Source organism: Micromys minutus (genome assembly GCF_963924665.1).
Source record: "Micromys minutus genome assembly, chromosome: 20".
NCBI classification, from domain to species: domain Eukaryota; kingdom Metazoa; phylum Chordata; class Mammalia; order Rodentia; family Muridae; genus Micromys; species Micromys minutus.
In genome coordinates, this window is record NC_137955.1 from 12,817,658 (window position 1) to 12,845,104 (window position 27,447).

Below are 27,447 nucleotides of genomic sequence, written 5' to 3' on the forward strand. Positions count from 1 at the left end.
CCCTCACCACCCTGCCCATCCGACTTCTATAAATGTCCCATCTTCCCTAACTTCTCATTACCATGTAACTCTATCATTTCAGCCGGCCATGGGATCTCTCTCTCTCTCCTTTCTCCCCCCTCGCTCCCTCTCCCTCTCTCTCCCTCTCCCCACTTCCCTTCTCTCTGTTTTTTGGTTTTTTTTTTTTTTTTTTTTTCTGAGACAAGATTTGGTTTCTATGTGTAGCCTTTGAAATCCTGGAACACGCTCTGTAGGCCAGGCTGGCCTTGAACTCACAGAGATCCACTGCCTCTACTTCCGGAGTTCTGGGATTAAAGACATGTGCCGCCAGCCATTCGACCTCTGGGTTCTCTTGGCTCTTGAATCTCTTTTATCTCTCTTTTGCCCTCTGTCCTGTCATGGCAGGGTTGAGTCAGCTGGCCATGTTCAATGTACTACTTTGTCTCCCGGCTCTGGACTCTTCCAGATGCCTCTGACTATAATCTAACTCCCATGTACAATAAACATCTAAACCATGCCTTGGAGTGGTCACATTTTTGTTTTATTATGAAGCTTTATTTTGCTTTATAGTCATCAGGAATATTAATTGTTTCCAAGATGTTATTTTTCTTAATAGCTCCTCCCTCCTAACCTTCCTGTTTTGTCTTGATTGGTTGTTTTGATATAGATTCTCACTCTGAAGCCCAGACAGGTCTAAAACTCAATATGTAGCCAAGGCTGGCCTCCAACCCTCGGCAAACTCCCTCTCTCAGCCTTCCCAGGGCTGGGATTACAGCCATGAGTCACACCCTAGCTTGTTTGTAGAGACCTTAGGTCTTCTGCCTCAGGCTGGACTCCTGCCTGTGTAGCTGAACAGAGCCTTGAGCTCCTGATTTTCTCTCCAGCTGCAGATCACTTTTTTTTGACCACCATGCTGAGCTATGGGGTTGTTGTTTTGGCAAGGCCTCTCTCTGTAGCCCAGGCTACCCTCTAACTCTGACTCTTGCTCCAGTCACTCTAAAGATGTGCCACTTGGCCCAACTAATGTCACTGTACTTTAATGTTGTACTTTAATGACTCATTCATTTGGATGCACACAGCTGTGGAAAGAGCATGGGTCTCTCCAAGCAGACAAACAAAAGGCTGAGTTTAGACTCAGTTCAGCTCAGATCTAGGTGCTGATGGTGGGCTAGCCATTGAGGATACAGAAATGACTGAGACCTGGGTCCCACCCTCTGATTCACTAGGGCCCCAGGAGTGAACTGATATAATACCTATTTTCCTCACCACTGTCTGTTCTAGTGCCCATAGATAAGTACCACCTTTGCTAAGTAAAACAGTTTGGATGTCTTGTGCAAACGCTACGGTAAAGGCAGTCAGACGTTCCCAGAGGCTTTAGCGTTGAGGCTGTCAGTGTGAGATGAGTTCCAGCAGGAAGGGCTGTCCCATTGCACAACTAAGGCTGCGAAGATAAAAATGACCTAGAGCAAAGGCCTTCCACAGGGACGAGAAGAGGCTGCCGCCACGAAGACAGCCAGCCTCCCGGAACCAGGGCTGGAGGACAGAGATCACATCCTGATACCACTGCAGAGATTAGCTGTTTAGCCTTGAGCTTTGAATTCCTGCTATAGGAAGGGCTTTTTCCCCCTGAGATAAGGAGGGAGGAAGAATGTGAGAGACTTGCAGTTTTCTAGGTGAAAAACAATCATGGCTGGGACCATAATATTCTCCTTTAAAAACATTACCATGCTTCTTCTTCTTCTTCTTCTTCTTCTTCTTCTTCTTCTTCTTCTTCTTCTTCTTCTTCTTCTTCTTCTTCTTCTTCTTCTTCTCCTTCTCCTTCTCCTTCTCCTTCTCCTCCTCCTCCTCTTCCTCCTCCTCCTCTCTCTTTCTCTCTCTCTCTCTCTCTCTCTCTCTCTCTCTCTCTCTCTCTCTCTCTCTCTCTCCTTATTTTAATTAACCCATTACTGAGTTAGGTGACCAGGCTTTTGAAGCCAGCAGCCTCACACACTGGCCCAATGGTTTCTTCTCCCATTTTCTACCAGCAGCTTAACACTAATGCCAGTCCAAAGGTAGTGGTTCTAACCCCTCCCTGCTTCCTCTGTCTTCTTATAACATCGATCACAGCTTAAAATAAAAGTTGGGTATAAACGTATTCAACTGAGATCTACCTTATTAGTTGGACTCATGAGGAATTGAATGAGTGAATAAATAAAAAGCAGGGAAATCAATATGGACTGAACTAAAAGTAGCATTAAGAGCTACAATGGGGGCACACTGGGGAGGTATAGGCACAGGGAGCAAGGTTCAAGGTCATTCTTAGATACAGATCAAGTGCAAGACAAGCCTAGAATATGTGAAGTTCTGAGCCAAAAATGAGGGGAGGGTACAGGGTGTCCTGGTCCAGATGGTGATCCAAGCATTGGATCTCTCTGTGAGTTAAAGGCCAGCCTGGTCTCTATATAGTGAGACGCTATATTAAAACAAATAAGCAAAAAAACAAAAAAAAAACAAAAACAAGGCCTGGAGAGATGGCTCACTGGGTAAACGCACTTGCTGTCTGAGCCTGCGCATGAGTCTGTGGGGCCATTCCTATTCAAAGCAGCCCATTACCCTTGCTATCTTTCCTCTGTGTGCTCCAGCTGAATGCCTGCTCCCAGCACCCATCTCCCTAGGGCAGCACTGGGCTTTCTGCTGCCTACACTTCCCCAGCCTGCTTTTACTTGGGTTCTAGTGATTCAGACTTTGCAAGTGTTTTAGGCCATCTGCCCATGTCCTACTGTCTAATATTCTATCTGTCTGGTTTTTCAAGACAGGCTGTCCTAGGACTCGATCTGTAGACAAGGTTAGCCTCAAACTCAGATCCACCTGCCTCTGACTCCCCAGTGCTGGGATAAACCACCACTACTTGGCAAAACAAAAAAAATTAACTTAGCAATTATTGATTGCCTTTTCAGGTTGATAGTGGCAAATCGGCATTCCACATAATATCCACTCGGTCAGCAGTCCAGTTGTGTTCTGATTTCACTTAAATAAGTGCTGCTATCAATCAACACCAAGATTGTCTTCAACCTTCTGTTATTAAAGCTAATTGGGGGCCAGTGAAATGGCTTAGTGGGTAAAGGTGCTTGCCACCAAGCCGGAATACTTGAGTTCAATCTCAGAGACCCAGAGTGGAAGGCGAGAACAGGCCTCAGAAGTTGTTCTCCGATCCACACACCTGGTGCAGACATCGTCAGCCAGTCCTGCCTCCTCTCCCAACCACACTAATACTGCCTTGTCCATTCTTGCACATGTTTTCTGTACAACATACTACCTAATGTGTCAGATAACCTGTAGATCGCATCCCACTTTAGTTGTTCACAGTCACCTGGCCTCTCTCTGTGGTTTTTTTTTTTTTTTTTTTTTTTTTCCAACAGTGAGCTGTTTGATGAACACTTAAACTCTTTGGGTTTTACTTGCTTTGTTTACACTTCAAGGTTTATCAGAGATTGTTCCAGAATTGGCAGGTGAGAGAACGGGCGTTGAATCCAGAAAGAATATGTCACTTCTCAATGACATCAATTAAAGGCTTGGGGAAGGAGTAGGAAGCCTAACACTGAAACGCTTGCATCATCTGTCCAGCATCTGGTTTCATGTTTCAGAGAGTAACTAGGCGCTGTCTCACCGGATCCATCAGAAGGACACCGCTCACGCCTGCGATAGCTGAGGTTTTGGACGGTCGTAGAGCCACCTTTCATGTGTACAACTATGTCATACCTGATTATCTGTGTCCTGTTCTTCCTTGTGCTTGTTCCCTGCTCTCTCTAGCTGGCTCTCCTTCTAAGCCAGAATGTTACTAAAGCAAAGTGCAATGTTCGTATCAAAGGAAAGCAGATTAAAAAGTTTGGTATCAGGCTGGAGAGATGGCTCAGTGGTTAAGAGCACTGGCTGCTCTTCCAGAGGTCTTGAGTTTAGTTCCCAGCAACCACATGGTGGCTCACGACCATCTGTAATGGGATCTGGTGTGTCTGCAAGACAGTTACAGTGTACTCATATACATTAAATAAATAAATAAATAAATAAATAAATAAATAAATAAATAAATAAATCTAAAAAAAAAAGAAACTTGGGCTGGAGAGGTGGGTCAGCCATTAAAGGTAAACACACAACCAAAAATACAAAAACCAACAAATAAACAACTACAACAACAAAAAAACTTATTTAAAAAAGTTTGATATCCCTATAACCCTATCAAGACTCCAACTAAAAGAAAGAAATTCACTAGAGGTTTTTATTATAAAGAGACAGTCTCTCTTCCTCCCCATCACCAAACCCAGGGCTTCACATATGTTAAGTAATCTCTCTACCACTAAGCTGTACCATGAGTCGTTAGAGATGATTTTGTGAAAGCCTCTGGGCTTTAGAGTGCCAATTTTTAAAGATTTTTATTTTTCTATTATGTTATGTGTGAGTGTGTATGTGAATGTGTTTGTGTGCATGTGTGTCTGTACATGGATGGGTGAGTGGGAATTGCAGGCAGTTGTGAGCTTTCTCACAAACTGGATGCTAGGGACAAAACCCAGGTCTTCTGAAGGACAGAGAGAAGAATCTCTTAACCACTGAAAGTCTCTCCAGCACCTAGCATGCAAATTATTTTCTTTCTCTTTTTCCTTCCTTCCTTCTTTTTTTCTTCTTGTTGTTATTGCTATTGTATTTTTGTTTTCTCTGTGTAGCCCTGGCTGTCTTGGAACTCAATTTGTAGACCAAGCTGGCTTCAAATTCAGAGATCCATCTGCCTCTGCCTCCCAAGTACTGAGATGAAAGTCCTGAGCCACCACGCCCAAGTAACATGCTAATTTCTTGAGGAACTTATCTGTATGCTGTGAGTAGGACTGAGCACGTCTGACTGACCACTGCTCCTCTACCTACCCTCGTCTAGCTGTAGAAAGGGGTATTTGACATGGAACAGAGATGGCCTTGTTGGGCATCAATGGGAGGAGAAGCCCTGGGTCCTGCCAAGGCTGGATGCCCCAGTGTAGGGAAATGTCAGCACAGGGAGGTGGGAGGGGTGGGTGGGTGAACACCCTCATAGAAGCAGGGGGAGGGGTGATGGGATGGCGGTATGAAGGGGGAATCCAGGAAAAGGGATAACATTTGGAATGTAAATAAAATATATCCAATAAAATCAGTTAAAAAAAAAGGGGGGGTATTTGAACATGTAACACAAATAGGCCATCCCAGGAAGCCATTGTTGATTTGGAGGCACGTGACTTGAGCTACACCAATTAGAGCTTTCTCTATTGTTTTGCCAGATAGGCCACTGAGGAGCCATTCTTTTTCTACCTGAATCATTCAATTTGAAGGAAAAAAAAAGTAAAAATTTTAAATAGAAAAACTTGAACACCATCAGACCTTAACAACTTTTGAGCTACTGGATTCAGTCCCCGCTGAAGCTACGGCTTCTGGACTATCACAGTGACCCAAGCAAATAGAATCTGCTGACTTTGCGGTGAGTTCCTGCCACCCTCCTTTCAGGGAGAGCCTGTGAACACAGAGCTTCTGTCTGAAGGTGACTGACACCGTGCAATGTTTTCTTTCATCCGTGACGACCTTGAGCCTCTGGTAACAGATCTGGTCATCTGAGACAACAGAAGGCAGCTACAACACTTCTGTTTTCTCTTCTTTTTGTCTCAGCTGCATGGTTACCTGAAAAAAGAAGCCAGTTCACTTATTCTGTGTGTAAAGTAGTTTCCCCATACAAGCAGGATGCCTTTTGTGGGAACGAAATTGAAAAAGAAGCAACTTCTCCTCCACAATTTTTTCCTGCTATCTAGGGCAGGAGCTCTTTCACATTAGAATAGTGGAAGGGATCTGAGGGAGACCCCAGAAATCTCCCTGTACCCCACATCCTTCTTTGCTGTACAGGACAAGTTCAGCTGAACTTCTAGAAATGGAAAATGAACAGGTGAAAAATGCAACCACGTTGATGGCAAAAGAAGTTGTCGGATTAGAGATGGAGAGAAAAGCAGGAACGGGAAATGGAACTGAGTGGGTTAGGAAGAGGAGTGCAAACTCCAATGATCTTACTTGGAATTCTCTGTCTCTTTTTCTTTTCTTCTTCTTCTTCTTCTTCTTCTTTTTTTTTTTTTTTTTTTTTTGCTATCCCTTAATACGCAGACGGCTCATTTAGCGATGGTGTAGTCACCCATCATCCCATTAGACTTACTCACAGGAGCCAGACGAAATGTTGAGAATTCAACAGGGAGTGAAAGATACATCTCCAACTGTATTCTGGAAGTCAAAGTCTGATTCTAGCGGGGGCGGGGGAGGAGACTTAAACTATTAAGTATCAGCAGCGGTATTCAGATGATGGCTCGAATGAGAAACGCCTCCCATGGGCTCACATCTTCAAACCTGTTGGTGATGCTGTTTGGGGGAGTCTATGGAACCTTTCTGGCATGGAACCTTGCTGGAGGAGGAAGTATGTTACATAGGCTGGGGGTGAGGACTGAAGGGTGGGGCTGTGTTTGGGTGTCTAGCTTTGTCCCACTTCCGGTTGTGCTCTCCACTTCCTAAACTCGGTTTCGATCTGATCTCAGACTCCAGCTGGCTGCGGCAGGATATTTCTGCCCGTATGGACTCTCCCTCCGGGACTGTAAGCAAAAGCAAACTTTCTTTTTAAAACTGCTTCTGGTTATGAGACTTTTATCACAGCAGTAGAAAAGCGGCTAATACACCGATCACCTCTTTTCTACGCAGACAGTCTTGGCAGTTAATAAGGAATAAAACTGCCCGAGCCATCCTCGAACTCATGCAAAGGATTGACAGAACAACCCAGACTCACTTTTGTCTCTGGAGCTTTGAGAACAGAAGACGTCTAATTTATTCCTGGAGTTTCTTAAGGCTGTAGTGACTAGTTTTGAGCTTGGCCTATACCAAGAAGGATGCATGATTTTTGTTTTGTTTTCCTTTTAATAAATTTTAGTTTTTGAAATGGGTTTCTAATTTAACTGCAAGGTGACCGACGACCAGGGTTGATGATTCCGGCGTAGACCGAGACACTGAAGACCAGGAGTCGATGAAGATCAGACGGGCAGTTCTCAGAGCCTTAGCACACATAGAATTTCCCTGTTGCTTGGTTTCGGCTTTTGGAAAGGGGGACTCGTGTGTACTGTCAGCTTGTCTTTGGCTGCTTTCTCCTTTGATCCCCAGTGCTGGGATTACAGTTGGGCAGCGCCACACATCCGGCTCCAAAGAGATGTTTAGGACCAGGAAGTCTCTGAGTGAGAGAGTGTCTACCGAGCAGCGCAAGAGAAGAACCAGCGTTTTGGAATCTGTCCAGTTTGGAGGGTACCTGTATCAGATCACAACTGTATGAATCTTATTGTCACTTCTCAGTGTCTTCCTTCCCTCCCTCCCTCGATCCCTCTCCCCCTCCTCCTCTGTTTCTCCCCTCCTCCCTAATAAGACCGTGGGAGGCAAATATGACCTTGAATTTGGAAGTGAGGTTGGGTCAGAAAAATAATTAAGAATCTCATCCCACATCACGCTTTAAAATCCAGAAACAGGCGGCACACGCCTTTGATCCCAGCATTCAGCCCTTGGGAGGCAGACGCAGCACATCTCTGAGTTCAAGGCCAGAGTGACTTGCTGAACAGCCAGGGTTACACAGAAAAACTGTCTCAACGAAAGCAAGCACACAAACAAAGCCTGAATCAAATTTCTTCACTCAAAGAAGGAGAGGATGGGAGATGGTGGACCTTCAGAGTACAGATCACCTACCTGACCAATTTCACGATCTTAACAGCAGAACTACCGTGGACCATGTCTAGGAGCTTGTTCCAGAAAGACAGGGGCCATTTTACACAAAGGGGTTAAAGAGCCACAGTCAGGAAGGATAGCACTGACCTCCTCTTTCACTTAGCCTTCCTGAGTGAGTCCACGATCAGATGAAGCAGGGCTACTTATGAAAATATATATGGTTCTGTATAAAAGGAAGCCTTCCTGGGATATCGATCAGTTGGCAAAGGGCTTGCCTGTGTTTGCTGCAGCCCTTGAGATCCATTCCTAGAATCATCAAAACAGGTCATAGCAGCCCTCAGTGGGTGGAGACAAAATTAAAAGGAGCTTTAAGGTAGCCCTGGATTAAATGTCTGTATCTCCAGCTCAAGGCCAATACCAAGGAGGTACATACAATATTGTCTCAAAAAACAAAAGCAAAAACAAAACCCATTTTGTTCTTGTATGTTTTCGAGCTTCCTTCGTTAAACAGGGTCTGACTATGTAGTACAGGCTAGCCTCAAACTCATAATCCTTCTGCCTCAGACTCCTCCTGAGTGTAGGGATTTCCAGGTACATACTACTAGGCTGGTTCTACAGTGGGCTCAACTCCACAGACCCAGTGTTCTCCTGGACCTGACAGGTAAGCTCAGTTAACATGGAAGCACTTTTCCAGTTTCACTAGAAAGCATGTGGACACCGGGACTTCTTGAAATCATAGTGAAAATCATCAAAAAGCAGCTGATAAGAAACCAAATGTATTATACTGACCCAAGTAAAACTAGCTGACATGTTATTTATTGGTGGAGTTTTTGCTTTTGTTTTGTTTTCCAAGATCTGTGAGTTTCTTGGTTAAGTTTCCCACACAAGGAAGTGCAGTCACATAGTTTATCAGAACTTTAATTTAGTACTGAAACCTGTAAGGGATACTGGTACGTTTAGGCTCGCTAAATGCTGTGTAGCAATCAGAAACGCCCTCGGAAACTTCCAGGGGAGTGTTTTAGGGCCAGAAATGGGTGGGACTATAACTCATGGGGTCTCACACCTCTGTTTCCTACCTATCTTTCCCTCTCAGACTTCAGGGGATCCCTGGGGCTGAAGGGAACTCTGGATTATATCTATCTTTGAAAATGCTAGTGAATTGAGATCACTAAATCAGACCATCTCAGGACAGGAGTGGTGAGTTCCGGGACAGTCAGGACAGTTACACAGAGAAACCCTGTCTCAAAAACAAACAAACAAACAAAACCAAAAATAAAAGAACAACAACAAAAAAAGAAAGAAAGGAAGGAAGGAAGGAAGAAATCTGATCCGTTCTCATTGAATTCAGATACTCTAATATCTCTGGTTGCTCACTTACTTTTATAAGCTACTGGTTTTTGTTTTTGAAGGTGGGAAAGCAATGGGGAAATCCTGTCAGAAGCTAAAGCAAGAGAATCACAAATACCAGGCCAGCCTGGGCTATGAGACTGAAAAGAGAAAAAAGACCGTTTTTGTCTCTCTTTCGTTCCCAACCCTTCCCCCCATAGAAAGGTTTAAAATTGGGCTTGTAGTATAGGAGAGTCAAAGTCCATGGCGGCGGAGAAAAAACATGGTGCCAGGGACAGCCAAGAGATTACATCTTGATGAGGCAGAGAGGGGAATGCTGGATTTTTAAATCTTTTTTTTTCTCCTGAGACAGGATCTCACTATGTAACTCTGACTGTTCTGGAACTTACTGTGTAGACAGGCTGGCCTTCAAGTCAGAGATCTTCCTGTCTCTGCCTCCTAAGCGCTGGGATTAAAGTTGGCTGACAAAATTATTTTCGGCAGGTGGGTTTCTATTGTTTCTTTGTTTCTGAGACAGCCTCAGGTGTCTCAGGCTAGCCTCCAACTTACTAGACAGTCCCAAAAGACCTTGAACTTCTAACCCTTCCACCCCCACCTCCCAAGTGTGGGAGTCCCAAGGGTGTACCAGCAGGTGTGGACTTAGGGTCCCGAAGCCTCTACCATCAAAAGGAAAACAATGTTCTACAAGAAGGTTTTCAACCATTCCTTGATTTGCTCTCTGGGGAATGTCTACTTTTGGGGACTTTTCTGTAGGAAATCCCAGCATCACTCTGACCTTCAAACAAGCTCAGTCTCTAACTTCAGTTCTCACAGACCTGTGTGCCACTTTCCTTTCTCTCTGGACACAAGACATCACTGTGTAGCCATCACTGACCTGAATCTCTCTACGTAGGTCAGGTTGGCCTTGAACTTGCTGTGATCTTCCTGCCTCTGCCTCCTGGGTGACAGGGTTAAAGGCTTTGTCCAACAGGCCAGCTTTAGCATCTATCACAGTCTTTTGTAGAATGGTGTGTGGCCTAATTCTAGTATCATAAGTTAAAGCAAATATCTTCACATTAGAACGTGTTGCTTGGGCTGGAGAGATGGCTCAGTGGTTAAGAGTACTGACTGCTCTACCAGAGGTCCTGAGTTCAAATCCCAGCAACCACATGGTGGCTCACAACCATCTGTAATGGGATCTGATGCCCTCTTCTGGTGTCTGAAGACAGCTACAGAGTACTTATATACTAAACTAACCTTTAAAACATGTGGCTGGAGTGTGTGTATATTTGCCAGGGTGGTATTTATGTATGTCAGTAACCAATCAAGCACTCGACCATTGAGCTGCATCCAGCCTCTTGATACTGCTAAATACCACAGGGCTAGAATAGCCAAGTGGTACTGGGCCAGCCTATCTGGCCCCAGCACTATAAGAAAGAAAAAACAAATAAAAAAAAAAAAAAAAACAAATAAAAACTAAAACTTCTTGGCTGAGGCTGGTGGTGTCTGCCTGCACCTCTAACAGTTGCTCCTCTCCTCAGCTTCTGGTTAAGCTCACATCTCTGTCTCCAGAGCAAGTCACACACAGATCAAGCGACAATTATAAAAGACTAGAAAGATGCCTGTGCTGGTGAATTTTGATTTTTTTTAAAAATTTATTTATTTATTTAGTATAATTTGCTGGGGTTTGAACTCAGGACCTTTGGAAGAGCAGCCAGTGCTCTTAACCACTGAGCCATCTCTCCAGCTCCCATGAATTTTGATTGTTAATGTAAATGGATTTAGATACTGTGAACACCAGGACAGGCGTCCCTGTGGGAACAGTGCAGGGGGCATCAATTAAGGGAGACCCACCCTGAATTTAGATAGCTCTGTCCCAAAAGGAATTAAAGGAGACAGACAACCCACCCAAACCACCCCTTTCCGTGCTTCCTGGCTGCCGTGAATTGAACGTCTCTGCTCCACAGCAACCTCACTCTTATTGTAAACGGAGACTTCTGAAATGAGCCATAGCCACACGTTAGGCTAACAACATGCAGGTACGGGACAGTTTCTGTTTTACTTCAGAGCCCTGAAACTCCCTGGTTTTACCCTGACCTTTCTCCTAATACAGTAGATTCTCTGCAGAGGAGACTGGTGGCAGTCTTTACTTCTTAGCATGATGGTAATCTCAGCACCGAGGCAGGAGAATCACGCTGATAAAGGCCAGCCTGGGCTATACAGCAGAACCTTGCCACAAACAGCCACCTTTGAGGAAGCCTTGTCTGTATCTATTGCTTATGACGTCTTTCATTTAAAGCAATCTTGTGTGTTGTATGTGCATGTGCGTGTGCTTTTGTCTGTGTATGAGGCACATGGATGTGCATGAGGCTGGCATGTGGTACACACACTAACACGAAAACACTCACACATATAAAATAAAACTATTTTTTAAATGTATTTTATTTGTGGTTATTTTAAATTTTACTTAAAATTTCATTGTGACATTGCAAATAAAATCATATTATGTTTAAGAGCTTTACCTTATTTTTATTCATGTGTGGGTGTATTGCTTGTGTGTAGGTGGCCAAGGAGGCCAGAAAAGGGCGTCAGAGCACCTGGGCAGGGTTACAGGTAGCCGTGGGTCCCCGCTGTGGGCCCTGGGAATTGAGCTGCAATCCCCTCTAAGGACAGAAAGTACTCTTAATGACTTTAACCTAAGCCACTGAGCAATCTCTCCAGCCCCAAGAAATGTATATTTTAAAAAGTGTTATAACTTTAGCATTTACTTTCTAAAGAGAAAAGCAGATTTGTGTCCTTAGGAGATGGGTACATATATTTATTTTGCAAAAAAAAAAAAATAAATAAAATTGGCTACATATTAGCTAACACAAAGCATAGCACATCTTTAGTGCTTTTTTAAAAAATTGACCTTAAAACATTTAATTAGAAAAAATTTTAATGTATATGTGTATTATGCCTGTATGTATGTATGCATGTGTGTATATGTGTATTTTGCCTGTAAGCATGTATGCATGTATGTATATGTGTATGTGCACTGCCTCCATGCCTTTGGAGTTTAGAAGAGGGCATTGGAGGGACCCCCCTGAACTGGAGTTATAGAAGATGGGGGTGGTGCTAGGATCAGGGCCTATGCAAGAGCAGCAAGTGCTGTTAACCACTGAGCCCTTTCTCCAGCTCTCCCCATGTCTGCTGATATTTTGATTTTTTTATTATTAATGCTGAGAGTACCACCTTACATAAATAACCACAAAATACAGAAGTACATTTAGGTCCATTTTTTAAAAAAGTTAAAATTTTTGTCCTAATTTCAATCCAAAATCCATTTAGTATTTTTTTATTTCATTTCCTGATTTATTTATTTATTTATTTATTTATTTATTTGGTCTTTCCATTTTTTTTCCCCAGAGCTAAGGACTGAACCCAGGGCCTATCAATGAGCTAAATCCCCAACCCCTCATGATTATTTATTCACTTATTTTTTTTATTTGTTTAGTGTTTATGTACATGTTCGTGCGATTGTGTGGTTGCTCCTGTGTATGTGTGCACATGCACATGTGTGAACACAGGCAGAGAGGCCTGATGTTGAAATTAGGTATCTACAACAATTATTCTATTCCCCTTTCCTTCCCCTCCCCTCCCCTCCCCTCCCCTTCTCTCCCCTTTCCTTCCCTTGCCATTCCTTCCCTTCCCTTCCCACCTCCTTCCCTTCCTTTCCCTTCCCTTCCCTTCCCTTTCCTTCCCTTCCCATCCCCTTCCTTTCCCCTTCCCTTCCCTTCCCTTTCCTTCCTTTCCCATCCCCTTCCTTTCCCCTTCCCTTCCCTTCCCTTTCCCTTCCCTTCCTTTCCCTTCCCATCCCCTTCCCTTTCCCTTCCCTCCCTTCCCTTCCCATCCCCTTCCTTTCCCCTTCCCTTCTCTTTCCCTTTCCCTTCCCTTCCCTTCCTTTCCCTTCCCTTCCCTTTCCCTTCCCATCCCCTTCCTTTCCCTTTCCCTTCCCTCCCCTTGTCTCCCCTTCCCTTCCCTTCCCTTCCCATCCCCTTCCCTTCCTTTCCCTTCCCTTCCCTTCCCTTCCCATCCCCTTCCCTTTCCCTTCCCTCCCTTCCCTTCCCATCCCCTTCCTATCCCTTCCCATCCCCTTCCTTTCCCTTCCCCTTCCTTTCACCTTCCCTTCCCCTTCCTTTCCCTTCCCCTTCCTTTCACCTTCCCTTCCCCTTCCTTTCCCTTCCCCTTCCCTTCCCTTCCCATCCCCATCCTTTTCCCTTCCCCTTCCTTTTCCCTTCCCCTTTCTTTTCCCTTCCCCTTCCCTTCCCATCCCCTTCCCTTCCCTCCCTTCCCTTCCCATCCCCTTCCTTTCCCTTCCCCTTCCTTTCCTCTTCCTTTCCCCTTCCCTTCCCCTTCCCTTCCCTTTCCCTTCCCTTCCCTTCCCTTCCCATCCCCTTCCTTTCCCCTTCCCTTCCCCTTCCTTTCCCTTCCTCTTCCTTTCCCCTTCCCTTCCCTTCCCTTTCCTTCCCTTCCCTTTCCCTTCCCTTCCCATCCCCTTCCTTTCCCTTCCCCTTCCCTTCCCTTCCCATCCCCTTCCCATCCCCTTCCTATCCCCTTCCCCTTCCTTTCCGTTCCCTTCCCCTTTCCTTCCCCTTCCCTTCCCTTCCCTTCCCTTCCCTTCCCTTCCCTTCCTATCCCCTTCCCATCCCCTTCCTATCCCTTCCCTTCCCCTTTCCTTCCTTTCCCTTCCCTTCCTTTCCCTTCCCTTCCTTTCCCTTTCCCTTTCCCTTCCCTTCCTTTCTTTGTTTCACTCCCTACTTTATTTCCTTGAGATGGGTCTCCCCTTGAGCCTGGAGCTCACTGATTTTCCAGGCTGAGTAGCAGGCCCCAGGGATCGGCCCAGCCCCCAAGTGCAATTGCAGACCTGAACTGTTGTGCCCAGCTTCTTTCTGTGGGTCCTTGGGAATCAAAGACCAGGCCTCATTGCTTACACAGAAAGCAGTTTGTGGACAGTCATCTCTGCACCCTCCCCACCTGGCTAGCTTCTTACCTTTCAATTATGTAAAGTAATCGGTTTCTTTGTGGCCGTTTCTCATGTAGAATTCATTTTGGTTGATCCTTTCCTCATCTCCTTGTACACTTCTACTTCTGGCAGGACTTTTCCATTTAGAGTCAGACCATGCTCTATAATCTTTTCCTTCATGGTAGATATAATACTTTGAATATTTGCCCAGGAGTAGCATGGCCAGGCTCCTCCCTCCTTTCTTCCCTCCCTTTCTTTCTTTTTTATTTATTTTTCTTTTAAAACAAGACTTTTCTGTGTAGCCCTGGCTGTCCTGGAACTCGCTCTGTAGACCAGGCTGGACTTAAAGTCAGCAATCCCCTGTCTCTGCTTCCTGAGTGCTGGGATCAAAGGTGTGTGCCACCACCACCTAGCTTGGAAGTCCTTATTTTTGAACCTCTGCACTGATATCCATAGTGGCTTCGAATTTCACACCACCAGAGGCAGTTCACACCACCAGAGGCAGTTCACACTCCCAGAGGTGGTTCACACCACCAGAGGCAGTTCACACCACCAGAGGCGGTTCACACTCCCAGAGGTGGTTCACACCACCAGAGGCAGTTCACACTCCCAGAGGTGGTGAGCAAAGCTCCTTCTGTCCCTATGTCCTTACCAACCTTGTTGCTTATTTTCTTGATGCCAGCCATTCTCACTGGCATGAGCTAATGTCTCAAAGTAGTTTTAATTTTGTTTTCCGGAGACTAGAGATGATGAGCACTTTATAAGCACTTACTCCATGGGTGTGGTGGCACACAAGCTTCAATCCCAGTCCTCAGGAGGCAGAGGCAGGTGAATCTCTGTGAGTTCCAGGCCGGCCTGGTCTACAAAGAGAGTTCGAGGACATCCAGAGCTGTTCTGTAGAAGGACACTGTCTTTTCATTTTGGAATAACATGAGAATTTGTTTTTAAAAAGGAACGTAGAGTTGGCTTGGTGGCCAACTTCTGTAATCTTAGACCTTGGCAGCTGCAGCTAGGAAGATAAGGAGTTCAAGGCCAGCCTCTGCTACGTAGTTTAAGGACAGCTTGCACTGTAGGAGATACTGTTTCAAACATTTTAATAATACAATTTTGTATGTAAGTGTGTGCGTGTGTGTGTGTGTGTGTGTGTGTGTGTGTGTGTGTGTATGTGTGTGTAGAAGTATGAAGCTATCTAAGGAGGCCAGGAGAGAGTGTCAGATCCTTGGAACTTAGGTTCCAGGGGGTTGGGAACCACTTGACATGGGTACTAGGAAATGAGCTCCAATCTTAGCTGCTGAGCCAGCTCTCCAACCTCTACACAAGCGGTTTATTTATTAATGATCAAGGAATGCAATGTATCTGGGCCATATTTGCTTTAGTCTTTCTTTTTTCTTTTCTGTGGTCTTGAGACAGCATTCCAGTGTCAGGAAAGCCTCCTAAGGGAGAGCGTTCTACTGATCACGAGGATACACTCTCTGACCTGATGATGCTAGGGTCCAAAGAGGTCGCCCAAATGGCAGTGCTGGTGACAATGTCTAAAACAGGACTTTGACTTGGTAAACAGAAGGATTGTTATTGGGTAAAGGCCTAAGGTGGGTTTCTGTTTACCAGAAGCCTTCCTTAATCCAAACTCAAAGGTCATTCACATTGAGCAAGGGAACCTTGGCTCCAGAGAGCTTGAATCGGCTCAAAGACCTCCATCCTGTTGACTAAATCTGCGACTGGCTTTTCCACCATTTTGATCTTCTCTCCCCCCACCTCCATAGCCTTGGCAGTTTGACCATCAATAAAATAAACCTTTCTTTTTACTCACGAAGTAGTCCAATTTGGTGGCATCTCTGTGCCCTTGCTTACAGCTGGGGACCTATTTCTCTACTTAGACAGATCGGTATCCTGGCTAAGGAACCATCCTCCTTCAAATGCCTGGTCACCTTAAGCCACCTTAAAGAGACAGAGCAACTGTTGGCCCTGTCCCATGCTTTCCTGTCCCATGATCCCCACATGCTGCAAGTTCTATTAGTCCCACTCGCCTTTCTAGGTCCTGACATAGAAGGGACAACTTCCCCTCTTTCTCGTCTTTTTCTTTCAGATGCTGGCCACACCCCAGTATGCTTTCTCTGGACCTTTTCACTCCCTCTCGAATGCTGCCCTCCACTGTGTGATCCCTTGTCTGCCTGGTGACTGAACTCCATACCAGTGTTACTAGAACAACATGGCCTTTCCTCCTTGCCCTGGGCAGCCGCTAGGACAGAGAGCCTGCCTGCCCTGGAATTTCTTTAGTAAGATTGTCCCTAAGGTTTCTTCTGTCCTTTATTCTTTTATTAATGATACTAAGGCCAGACGTGTAGATCTGGACACTGGGTGGCAGAGGTAAAAGGAGCTCTGGGTTTTGAGGCCATCGTGGTTTACATAGCAAGTTCTAGGACAGCCAGGGCTATGTAGAGAGACCCTGTCTCAAAACAAAACAGTAAACAAAAAGCTCCTTCTCTTTACCCCTATCTCCCCAATATGCAGTTTTCATGTATCTTTTTTCTTTCTTTTAAAAAAAGATTTATTTATTTATTTTATATAATAAGTACACTGTTGCTGTCTTCAGACACACCAGAAGAGGGCATCAGATCCCATTATAGATGGCTGTGAGCCACCATGTGGTTGCTGGGAATTGAACTCAGGACCTCTAGGAGACCAGCCAGTGCTATTAACTGCTGAGCCATCTCTCCAGCCCGTATTTTTGTTTCTTATTTTTTCTTTCTTTCTTTTTCTTTTCTTTTTTTTTGGGGGGGGTGGGGGAGAGGTCATGGTGGTAAAGATTGAGGTGAAGGCCTTGAGCTCCTGGTTTGCCTGCCTTCATCTCCCAAGTGCTATTCATTCTCAGATCACTTCATTTCTTCACATTTTTCGGAAAGGCAATTTAACAGTGTCCAACAATGTCATCTATTCTCTTGCTGCTGCTGCTGTTCTCTGGGTTTTGTTTCTGTTTCTATGATAAGGTTTCTTCCCAGGCTGTTCCTCAGTTGGTTTTGTATCCAAGGCTGACCTCAAGGGTTACCTCCTACTTCAGCCTTGGCTGTCCCGGGTTACAGCTGTGTACTCCAGACCCTTATCTGTTTTCACTGAATCCACTTCAGGCTTAGTTATCTGAAAGACCTTAGCATTGCTTCCCTCCTCAACCCTCCCCTGTGGGTAAAAATAGCTACAGTATGAGATAAATAAACAAAACAGAACAAAACAAAAGCCCCAATCCCAGCCCAACCCTACCCCCCAGGAGTCTGAGACAGAGGGATCAAGAGTTTGAGGTTAGTCCTCGTTACAGACCAAAGACCCAGTCTCCAAACACAGACAAACAAGAACACAGGTATAAAACAATGGAGTAATGGGTAAAATAGCCTTGACAGGATCCCATCGCTGCAGAATAAAGTAAAAAGCAAGCCCACTCACTCCAGCTGCCTCTTCACTTGGAACTTGAACTTGGTCAACAGGAATGGGCAACTCAGGAACCTAACCCCAGAAGAGGGCAGCCAAGAGCTTCCTGAAGTGGAGTCAAGCATGATCTTGGGAGGGTTCCAGAGAGACTAGTTTGGGGCTGAACAAGTCACACCTGGCTAGAGGAGGAGTGAAAGTTAGCAGAAGTTAGGCAGCAGCCGGCTAGTGAGGAGTGTAAGACTAAGGAGAAGCTTAATCTCTAAAACCACTGCTGAGTGTGCAGTGCACATGTACTGTGTGTGAGAGAGAGAGAGAGAGAGAGAGAGAGAGAGAGAGAGAGAGAGAGACAGACAGACAGACAGACAGACAGACAGACAGACAACATATGAAAGGTGGCTCAGCAGTTAAGAGGCTGATCTTCCCGAGGACCAGAGTTCAACCCTCAGTATCCATGGGTACCAGGCATTCAAGTGTTGCACAGACATACACACAGGCAAGAAACCCATACACATGAAATTAAATCGAATTAAAATCAAGAAGACAACCCCCAGGGCAGCAAGCCTTAAGTCTCAGCAGCTGCTTAAAGGAGGAACATGGGAATAAGGAAGAGAAGTTGGCATGGAGTTTGAGTTAAGCAGGAGTGGAGGGCAGCCACGTGGAGCAAACACAGTCCTGTGGTGGGGAGGGAGCCTTAGGAATAGAGAAGCCTCAGTGTTGGGGAAAGCATGCCTAAGCTCTGGCCAGAGCCCAAAAGAAAAAGACAAAAGAAGGCTATTTTCCATGTTAGGACCTAGAAAGACAGACAGACAGACAGACAGATTGGGTTTGGAGAGATTGTGCTAGGAGCTGGGAATTCTGGAAAATTAAAGCACATTTTTTTTCTCATTAAGTGGCCAGTGAATTCTCCCATCTCTGTAGCATAGCTTAAGGTGCACCTGACTCCCTGAGAGAGGTGTCCAATGGGACAGGTGATTAACTGGGTTAGTTCTTTTGGTGCTGTTGGTTTTTTATTTTTTTCTCTTTTTCTTTCTTTCTTTCTTTCTTTCTTTCTTTCTTTCTTTCTTTCTTTCTTTTTCTTTGTTTCTTTCTTTTTGTGTTTTGCTGCACTTTATTCCAAACTGGCCCCACTTGTTACTTAAGAGCTAAGTGTCCAGTGTCCAAATATAAACATCACCATGTGCTGGAAAAATAACCTTCTGATCTGTGCTCTGACCCAAATATGGCACAATTAAATCATATGCAAGTCAGACCAAATGTCCACAGCTCAGCAACAGTGAACTCCTGAGAGCAGCCCAGCTAGACTGCGGCTACCTGGAGCCCTCTCAAGTCACACACACAGCACACCGTGCACAGGTTCTTTTATTCTGTCCTGTGGGTGTCAACAGTCAACAGTGCTGACAAGATAGTGTTGGGACATCCCGAAAGCACCCACCTGAAGGTTGTCACATCGCACTACATCACAACTTAGTAACTGCTGAACAGTTATGTCAACTAATACAGTGAATGAAACGGTAGGCTTACACCATTTCCTGTAAACAGGGCTGTGTATGACAGTAACACGCAGAATTATGCATACGATGATATCAAGGAGGAAAATCCCTCATTAAATAAACTATTCTACTTATAAATAAACTCTAATTTTTTTCAGTACACATTTGCAGACCTGAGCAATAAAAAGAAACGATATATGTATTTTTTTTCTTGAAAAAGCAAATGTTGAGATTTAGACCACATGAGAAATCCTAGGGAAAGGGTAAGGAGCAGGCAGGGGTCACGGGAGTCATGAGAGTTACTCTGTGAGCACACACCAACACGAGGACAGGGGTGATGGGAGGAGCTCCTCTTTACTTGAATTCCAGCAGGTTGCAATCAATCCTGTAATACACATAGGGGTCGTATTCATGCTGACTCAGGGTTAGACCAGGAATATCATAGGAGCACCAAAGATGGTGGCCGCACTGCTGTCCAGATGCTGTACAGCTCATGAACACCTCTCTCAGCTTCTTCACCGACTTCTTATTAGGCTGAAGGAGCACTGCTCGGAAGCTCACCGGCAAGCCATACCTTAAAACAGACTCCACAAAACCCCGTAATGCTTTCATATGAATCCGAGTGGTCCAAACCGCTTCTTCTCGTCAGTAGACAGCCTGTTCATCTCCTCCTGGGTATACCGGAAGTCACGAACTTGTTTCCTCCGGCTTTGTGTCTGAAGCCATCAACTGCTTTTCTAAACAAGGTGACGTTAGAAAGGTAGCTGTCTTGGTCCTCTGAAAGAACATCGCTGGACCTTGGTACCATTTCTGCAAGCGCTTCATACTGTTTAATGCAGTCATTGTGGTTCAGCTTGGGAACTATCACCTGCAATGTGACAAGAGACTCCGAGTCAAAAACAAAGTCATCTTTCTTCACAATTTCCGCCAGGCTTCGGGTTAGCAAACTTCCCTCATTCTTTTGCTCCAAATTCTGAAGATTCCCTTTCAGATTATTGTATGCAGATGCCCGAGACTTTAGGCCATTATCAATCTGAGTCACTCCCTTGGCAATTATCTCAGAGATATTTTTCAGAGACTTGTTTGATTGGGTATTTGGCCATATCCCACTGGAACCTTGTTATGTAAGTAACCAAATCAACTCACTGGCCAGTAAGTTCTCCTGAACTTTATCTTTGCCGTCTTCCAGCACATCAGCCATGTACTGAGCCACCTTCTTCACCACACCTTCTACAAATGCATCCAGTTTAACCAGTTCATCCGACAAGCCAACCAAGACATCCAAGGTGCCAACCTTTAAGTCAGGAATGTTGAACTTGGAAGAGACGGCAAGGTTATTGTCCTTGGTGGTCACTGCATATAATTTCTCCCATGTTTGCTGACAGATTTTCTCCCCAGGAGCAGATATGAGCTAGAACTCGGCCATGTTTGTTACTTCTTTGGCAACCAAGAGAGATGCCTAGGCCCTGAGATGCTGAGAGACCGCACCCAGGCCGGCCGCAGGTCTGACTTCACAGTCTAGGTCCCCGCGCCGCCCCCTTCCACTGCAGTGCCATCTCCCCGCAGGGCTGTCGCTCACTGACCCGGGAAGGTGTCTCAGAAGGCGGCAGCGGCGGAGGCAGGAAGCCTGGCAGACGTTAACCGCTCAGCGCTCCATCCCTCCTGGATTTAGATCCAGGCCCCTCCTATTTTTTTGTTTTTTGAGACTAGGTTTCTCTGTGTAGCCCCGGCTGTTCTGGTACTCTCACTGTAGATGAGACTGGCCCTGAACTCACAGAGATCTACCTGCCTTTGCCTCCTGAGTATTGGAATTAAAGGTATGCATCACCACTGCCTGGCTTGGATAAATGTGTGTGTGTGTGTGTGTGTGTGTGTGTGTGTGTGTGTGGTGTTTTATTTGTATTCGTATGTATGTGAGTCTGTGCATGTGCCTGAGGTTAGGGGTATCCCATGAAGCTGGAGTTAAAAGCAGCTGTGAGCTGCCAGACCTGGGGTGTGGGAATTGAACTCTGGTCCCAAACAAAAACAGTACATGTTCCTAACCACCGAGCCTCTCTCCAGCCTCCAGGAGGAATTTTTAGAGAGAAGACAATGGCATGTCTCCACCTAGAGGCAGCTTGCGTTTTCACTGTAGCACAGCTGTGACATACCTTGTCCCCTCAGGCCCAGGGAGGTGGCACCAAACATCCCTACACTGGGGCCTCTAAGACAGTGATCCAAATTGAACCCTTTCTCTTTACACTGGGTCGTAGAAACAGAAACAACAGCACACTCTCCTTCCCAATGTTTGTTTCCAGTATGCCTCATTCCTCACAAACTGGTTTGTCTAAGGTTGAAGGCCCTAGCCTGAAATTACCATGTTACTCTAGACACTCGTTCTACAGACGTGAACTCCTTGCCCCGGGGTTCCCAACTTTACAGTTTGTGTTCTGCATAGTAACTTCCTGTAACTCTCACTTGCTCTTTGGACTTATACATTGAAGAGGTGTTTGTGTGTGTGTGTGTGTGTGTGTGTGTGTGTGTGTGTGTGTGTGTATCCAACCTATGCCCTCACAAATACTTTTACTACTGAGTCCTACCACAAGTTCATTAGTCTGAAGCTGTCAATCACATGTCTTTTGAAGGGGTGTGTATAGAGACTGAGAAATACACACTTTTTTTTTTTTGTCCTGTGGAACATTTGGTTGGATTTGAATATGCAAACATGGATCTGGATTTTAGCAAGGGAAATAGGCCCCACTGAGAACTACTACATTTTATATAAGGAATAAGAATTTGTTTTTGAAGGACTAGGCTCAGTAGTAGAACAATAACCCAGCACACACAGGGCCTTAGATTTGATTCCCAGAACCACAGTTATAAAAAGTAATAATAGTAAAAAGGGAATTTGGGGTCAGTGAGATACCTCAATGGATATAAAGTACTTCTTTAACAGGACAAAGAGGTGAGTCCTTGGCTAAGAGTGCATACTGCTCTTGCTGAGGAGCTGAGTTTGGTTCTTAGCACCCATGTCGGGTGGCTCACAACTGCCTGTAACTCCAGTGACATGAGATCTGAGCCCTCGTTTGGACTTCACTGACCCCAGTGTTCATACATGCATGAACCTTGCCCCCACCATCCATACACATAGTTAGTAAAAGAATGTAAAATACAAAACAAAACAAAACCCCAAACCAACAACAACAAACTTTAAAGAAAGTGCTTTAAAAATGTATTACATGTGTTTCCACCATGTACATGTGAGCATGCATGTGCCACATGTATGTGTATGGAGATCAAAGAACAGCTTACAGGGTTTATTCCTTTCTGTCTTCTTACTTTACTATTGGCTGTGATTAAACACCATGGCCAAGGAGCAGCTTATAAAGGAAGTGTTTAATTGGTTTACAGTTTCAGGGGGTCAGAGCCCATGATGGCATAAAAGTGCACCACAGCTGTAACACTGAAATCTCGAATCCTGGCCCACAGTAGGAGGAACACACACACACACACACACACACACACACACACACACACACACACAGAGAGAGAGAGAGAGAGAGAGAGAGAGAGAGAGAGAGAGAGAGAGCTCTAACTGCTAATGTTGCTGGCTTTGGAAGCCTCAAACCTCATCTCCAGTGGCACACCTCCTCCAACAAAGCCACACCCCCTAAACCTGCCTAAAAGATTCCAACACCTGGGGACCAAGGGTTCAAACATATGAGCCTGTTTGGGCCCTCCTCATTGTGAGATCCTCCTCACTGTGGAGTCCTCCTCACTGTGGGGTACTCCTCACTGTGGGGTCCTCCTCACTGTGGGGTCCTCCTCACTGTGGGGTCCTCCTCACTGTGGGGTGCTCCTCACTGTGGAGTCCTCCTCACTGTGGGGTCCTCCTCACTGTGGGGGTCCTCCTCACTGTGGGGTGCTCCTCACTGTGGAGTCCTCCTCACTGTGGGGTGCTCCTCACTGTGGGGTGCTCCTCACTGTGGGGTCCTCCTCACTGTGGGGTCCTCCTCACTGTGGGGTCCTCCTCACTGTGGGGTCCTCCTCATTGTGAGGTCCTCCTCACTGTGGGGTCCTCCTCACTGTGGGGTCCTCCTCACTGTGGAGTGCTCATCACTGTGGGGTGCTCCTCACTGTGGGGTCTTCCTCATTGTGAGGTCCTCCTCACTATGGGGGTCCTCCTCATTGTGGGGTGCTCCTCACTGTAGGGTGCTCCTCACTGTGGGGTGCTCCTCACTGTGGAGTCCTCCTCACTGTGGGGTCCTCCTCATTGTGGGGTCCTCCTCACTGTGGGGTCCTCCTCACTGTGGGGTCCTCCTCATTGTGGGGTCCTCCTCACTGTGGGGTCCTCCTCACTATGGGGGTCCTCCTCATTGTGAAGTGCTCCTCACTGTGGGGTCCTCCTCACTGTGGGGTCCTCCTCATTGTGGGGTCCTCCTCACTGTGGGGTTCTCCTCACTATGGGGGTCCTCCTCATTGTGAAGTGCTCCTCACTGTGGGGTCCTCCTTATTGTGAGGTCCTCCTCACTGTGGGGTCCTTCTTATTGTGAGATCCTCCTCACTGTGGGGTCCTCTTCACTGTGGGGTCCTCCTCACTGTGGGGTGTTCCTCACTGTGGGGTGCTCCTCACTGTGGGGGTCCTCCCTGTTCAAACCAGTATATCTCCTTTCACTCACACAGTTCCCAGGGAGCAAAGTCTGGCTGTCAGTGCTTCACCTGCTGAGCCATCCTGCCAGCCACAATTTTCCATTTTTGCAATTTGAATTTCTCATTTAGGCAAATCTATCTGCATGTCTACATGCTTGAGCACCTTACCAAAACCCTGACAGAGCTTAGTGTCACCTTGGACTTGCGCACACTCAAACACTGTTTTTTTTCTCATAAACCCAAGGGCTCTCCTTACTCCAACCATTTATTGCACTGCTCTGGCTTGCTCGGCCTCCCGGTAAATGATTACAGCTTTGTAGGTTCGGCATTCCTACCTCACTGAAGGCCCCAGTCATGGCATGGCCCAGTGTGTGTCCCAGTACTGAGCACATAGCCACACGGGCTGCAGCCCTTGCAGCTAGGCCATCAGGCCTGGCTTCGGGAAGGCGATGGCCAATGTGTGAACCAATGTTGGGGCTGTTGTGGGCTCAAGTCTGGGCTCGGCTCCCACCTCAGAGGATCACAGGACTTCGTGGAACTTGAGGGAAGTGTGGCTTCAGCTTCCACCCCGAATCCTAAGAGGAAGCCTGATCCATGTCTAGAAATAGTAAACCTTGCCACCACAATTCCTATGGAAACCTTGCTAATTGTGTGCCTCTGTGCATAAGGTGAGCTGTTTATATTACAAAGATAAAAAGGAAATAGTAAAAAAAATTACAGAAAAACTGTGCAAGAATAATCAGAGAAAATACAAATGTAAAACTAAGTACATTTATCCAAAGTCACAACAAAAAATAATAATAAAAACAACAACAATAACAATAATATTTTATATTAAATTGATGAATTTATGGTAGAAGTCCCACCACCCAGTACAGCAGAAAGGAGAACTCAGACATGCAGAGGAACTTGGCATATCATAAAGGTGGCACCGTATGTGGAGAGTACATTGTTTCATAGCATGAGAAAGATGGATGGTTGGTTTTTGTTTTTTGAGACAAAGTCTTTCTGTGTAGTGCTCACTAAACTGAAATGCATTCTGTAGACCAGGCTAGCCTTGAACTTAGAGACGCACCTGTCTCTGGCTCCCGAGTGCTGGGATTTGAGGCAAGCACCACCACTCTCTTATAGTTTTATTGAGAGAAAGAAAGCTGGATCCTGGTGTTTTTGCCATCCATAGAAGAGTCTCCATGTGGACGGTACTGCATATGGAGTCCATTTTTCTGAACCAGGGGCCAAACTTTCTAACAAGACTAAAATAGTAGCAACATTAAGTGAGAAGTGGCGAATGTTTTCCATTCAATAAGACAAAAACATAAGAACCCGATAACTACCTGGGAGAATATTAGCAATGAGTAAATTCATGGGATGCTAGATCCGGAATATACAAAGAACTCTTGAAAATCAATAAGAATAGAATTGGAAATCAATTAGAAAAGAAGCTAGTAAAAAGATAAGAATTGGAAATATCTTTTCTTTCTTTTCTTTTCTTTCTTTCTTTCTTTCTTTCTTTCTTTCTTTCTTTCTTTCTTTCTTTCTTTTGGAGTCAGGGTTTCTCTATGTAGCACAGTCTGTCCTGAAACTCCCTCTGTAGACCAGGCTGGCCTCAAACTCAGAGATCTGCCTGCCTGTACCTCCTGAGTGCTAGAACTAAAGGCATGTGCCATCAGTGGCCAGCAAAGAAAAGACAGGGTCTTGATGTGTAGCTCAGGCTGGCCTGGAACTCACTGTTTAGCTAGCTTTGAACCCAAGAAGATCTACCTGTCTCTGCCTTCAGAATGTATGTCATTGACACTTGTCGGATTATTGAAACTTAGATGCTCAAGGTGTACTTGAGTGTGGAAAAGACAAGAAGGAGAGGGACTGTATGTATGTTGTGTGTATGTATGTGTGTGTGTATGCGCGCGTGTGCATGCTGGTGGATGTTCTGGCCAGAGTCAATGAAAACCAGTGCACAGTTCTGACTTATTTATAGATGCAAGAGAGCTTCTTCCATAGTTTAAAGGAAAATTACACAGAGCTAGTTACTCCTGTTCATAGTAGTGGTGAATCATATGCAAATGCAAACCAGGTATCTATAATTAGAGGGATAAACATATAAAGTTGGTGTCTGTGCTGTGGAGTGCTATTCAGATAGAACCAATACACACATACACACACACACACACACAGAGAGAGAGAGAGAGAGAGAGAGAGAGAGAGAGAGAGAGAGAGAGAGAGAGAGGAGGAAGGGGAGGGGAGAAGAGGGGAGGAGAGAGAGAGAGAGAGAAAGAACAAAAAAAATGAAAGGCTGGGGGAAAAGAAAGAAAGCAGAACACACAGGTTCATATTCTGAGCACTGTATATCCACTGGACACATAGTAAATATCATTTGAATAACAAAAAATTTTTGAACACACATTCTATATTTTATTTACATTTTAAGATTAACTTTCATCTCAAAATCACATATCCATACACCTATTTCCTTTTAGTTGACTTCACTTAAAACTTCTAAGCATGTTTTATTAAACAAAGACTGTAAACAAATTATCATGCCTGTTACATGTAACAAACGGGAACAGCTTTTAACAGAAATTCAAAACTCCAAACATCTTCTTATTATAAATACAGGTATGAAAACAATCCTGAACCTATTTCTGATACTCATAGTAGTCAGTAGTCAGCACCCACACCCATCAAGAACCACAATTGGTGATTTTTTGTTACATCTGTTACTTGAAACAATTCCTGCTCAGCTCTGTGCATGATGGAAAAGCCAGTTCTGCTCCTCCTTCCCGAGACTTTACTTCTCAGAAAATCAAAGGTGTCCATGGCCACCTGATACTCTTGCCATGCTTCTGTCTTGGAAACCTGAATTCCATTTTGAATACTTCAGGTTCTTGTTTAAACGGCAGTGCTTTAAGAAGAGAAAGAAAAACTGTGCTGTGCTTCTCTTGTTACCTGAAAACATAATAGGTGTACATATATTAAATCTGTTCTTACAGCTGTCTAGGTCATGTTTACCGGCTGCAATTCTTTTACTTAACATGCGGGTATTTTGCATGCTGATATTTAATCAAGACATTAAGGAGTAGAAGGTTGTTGACTTAAGACAAGTTAGAGATCCTGTAAAATCAGTTGCTGTACGTCTGTCCTCCTGGTGGTTGTGGAAGCTTCCGACTTTCTTTGGACATCACAGGACATCTTAGCTGTTGAAGTACAACTTTACTGCTATAGGAATTCTGCCATTTTGCTAACACGGGTCTGCTCCATGCATCCACTCTTCCACTGGAATCACTGATTCCATTCATAGTGATCTTTGTTACAAATCTAACCAACAGAGGGGCTTCTGGGTATTTAGATGCACAATCTACTTTCAGATGATATATTCCATTTTCATAGTTTGTCCCTGGTGGCCCAATAATCATGGCTGTCCACCTTGTAAGTGTCATGTCTTCCTCATCTTCAAGGCCCCAGCTAACTGTACCATCACCTACTTCTTTGTTTACCTTCCTCAAGTTCTTCCAACAAGCGAAAATTATGAGGAGCTTTAACTCCTGTGGAGACTGCCATCTTCTGCAAGACTCACACTATCTAACAGCAGAGTACAAAGCTGTGTGTGATCTCAGCACCCAGGCTATGGAAGCAGGAGATGCTGCAGTTCAAGGTTAGCCTCATAGCAAGTGTGGGGCCTGCTTGGATTACATGAGATGCATGAGATCAAATATCAACCAATGAGACGGAGACCCTGCATGTTTCACAAGGCTGGATACCCACCACTTAAAAAATCACAGCTACTAGTTTATTGTGTGTTTGTGTACTGCCTTGAGTTTCTGTGTGGTCAGAAGATAATCTGACAGTCAGTTTTCGCCT

General features: G+C 45.2%; 2 pseudogenes across 2 annotated transcripts; both read right to left on the minus strand.

Moving 5' to 3' along the window:
• Positions 1-19,317: 19,317 nt before the first annotated feature.
• LOC308433641 (V-type proton ATPase subunit C 1-like) lies at positions 19,318-23,948 on the minus strand (annotated as a pseudogene). Its single transcript has 2 exons — positions 23,928-23,948; positions 19,318-20,374 (listed from the first exon to the last, which is right to left on the minus strand). The product of its transcript is annotated as a V-type proton ATPase subunit C 1-like (transcript).
• Positions 23,949-26,708: 2,760 nt separating this feature from the next.
• LOC308433612 (ubiquitin-conjugating enzyme E2 variant 2-like) lies at positions 26,709-27,147 on the minus strand (annotated as a pseudogene). Its single transcript has one exon. The product of its transcript is annotated as a ubiquitin-conjugating enzyme E2 variant 2-like (transcript).
• Between the last annotated feature and the right edge of the window lie 300 nt (positions 27,148-27,447).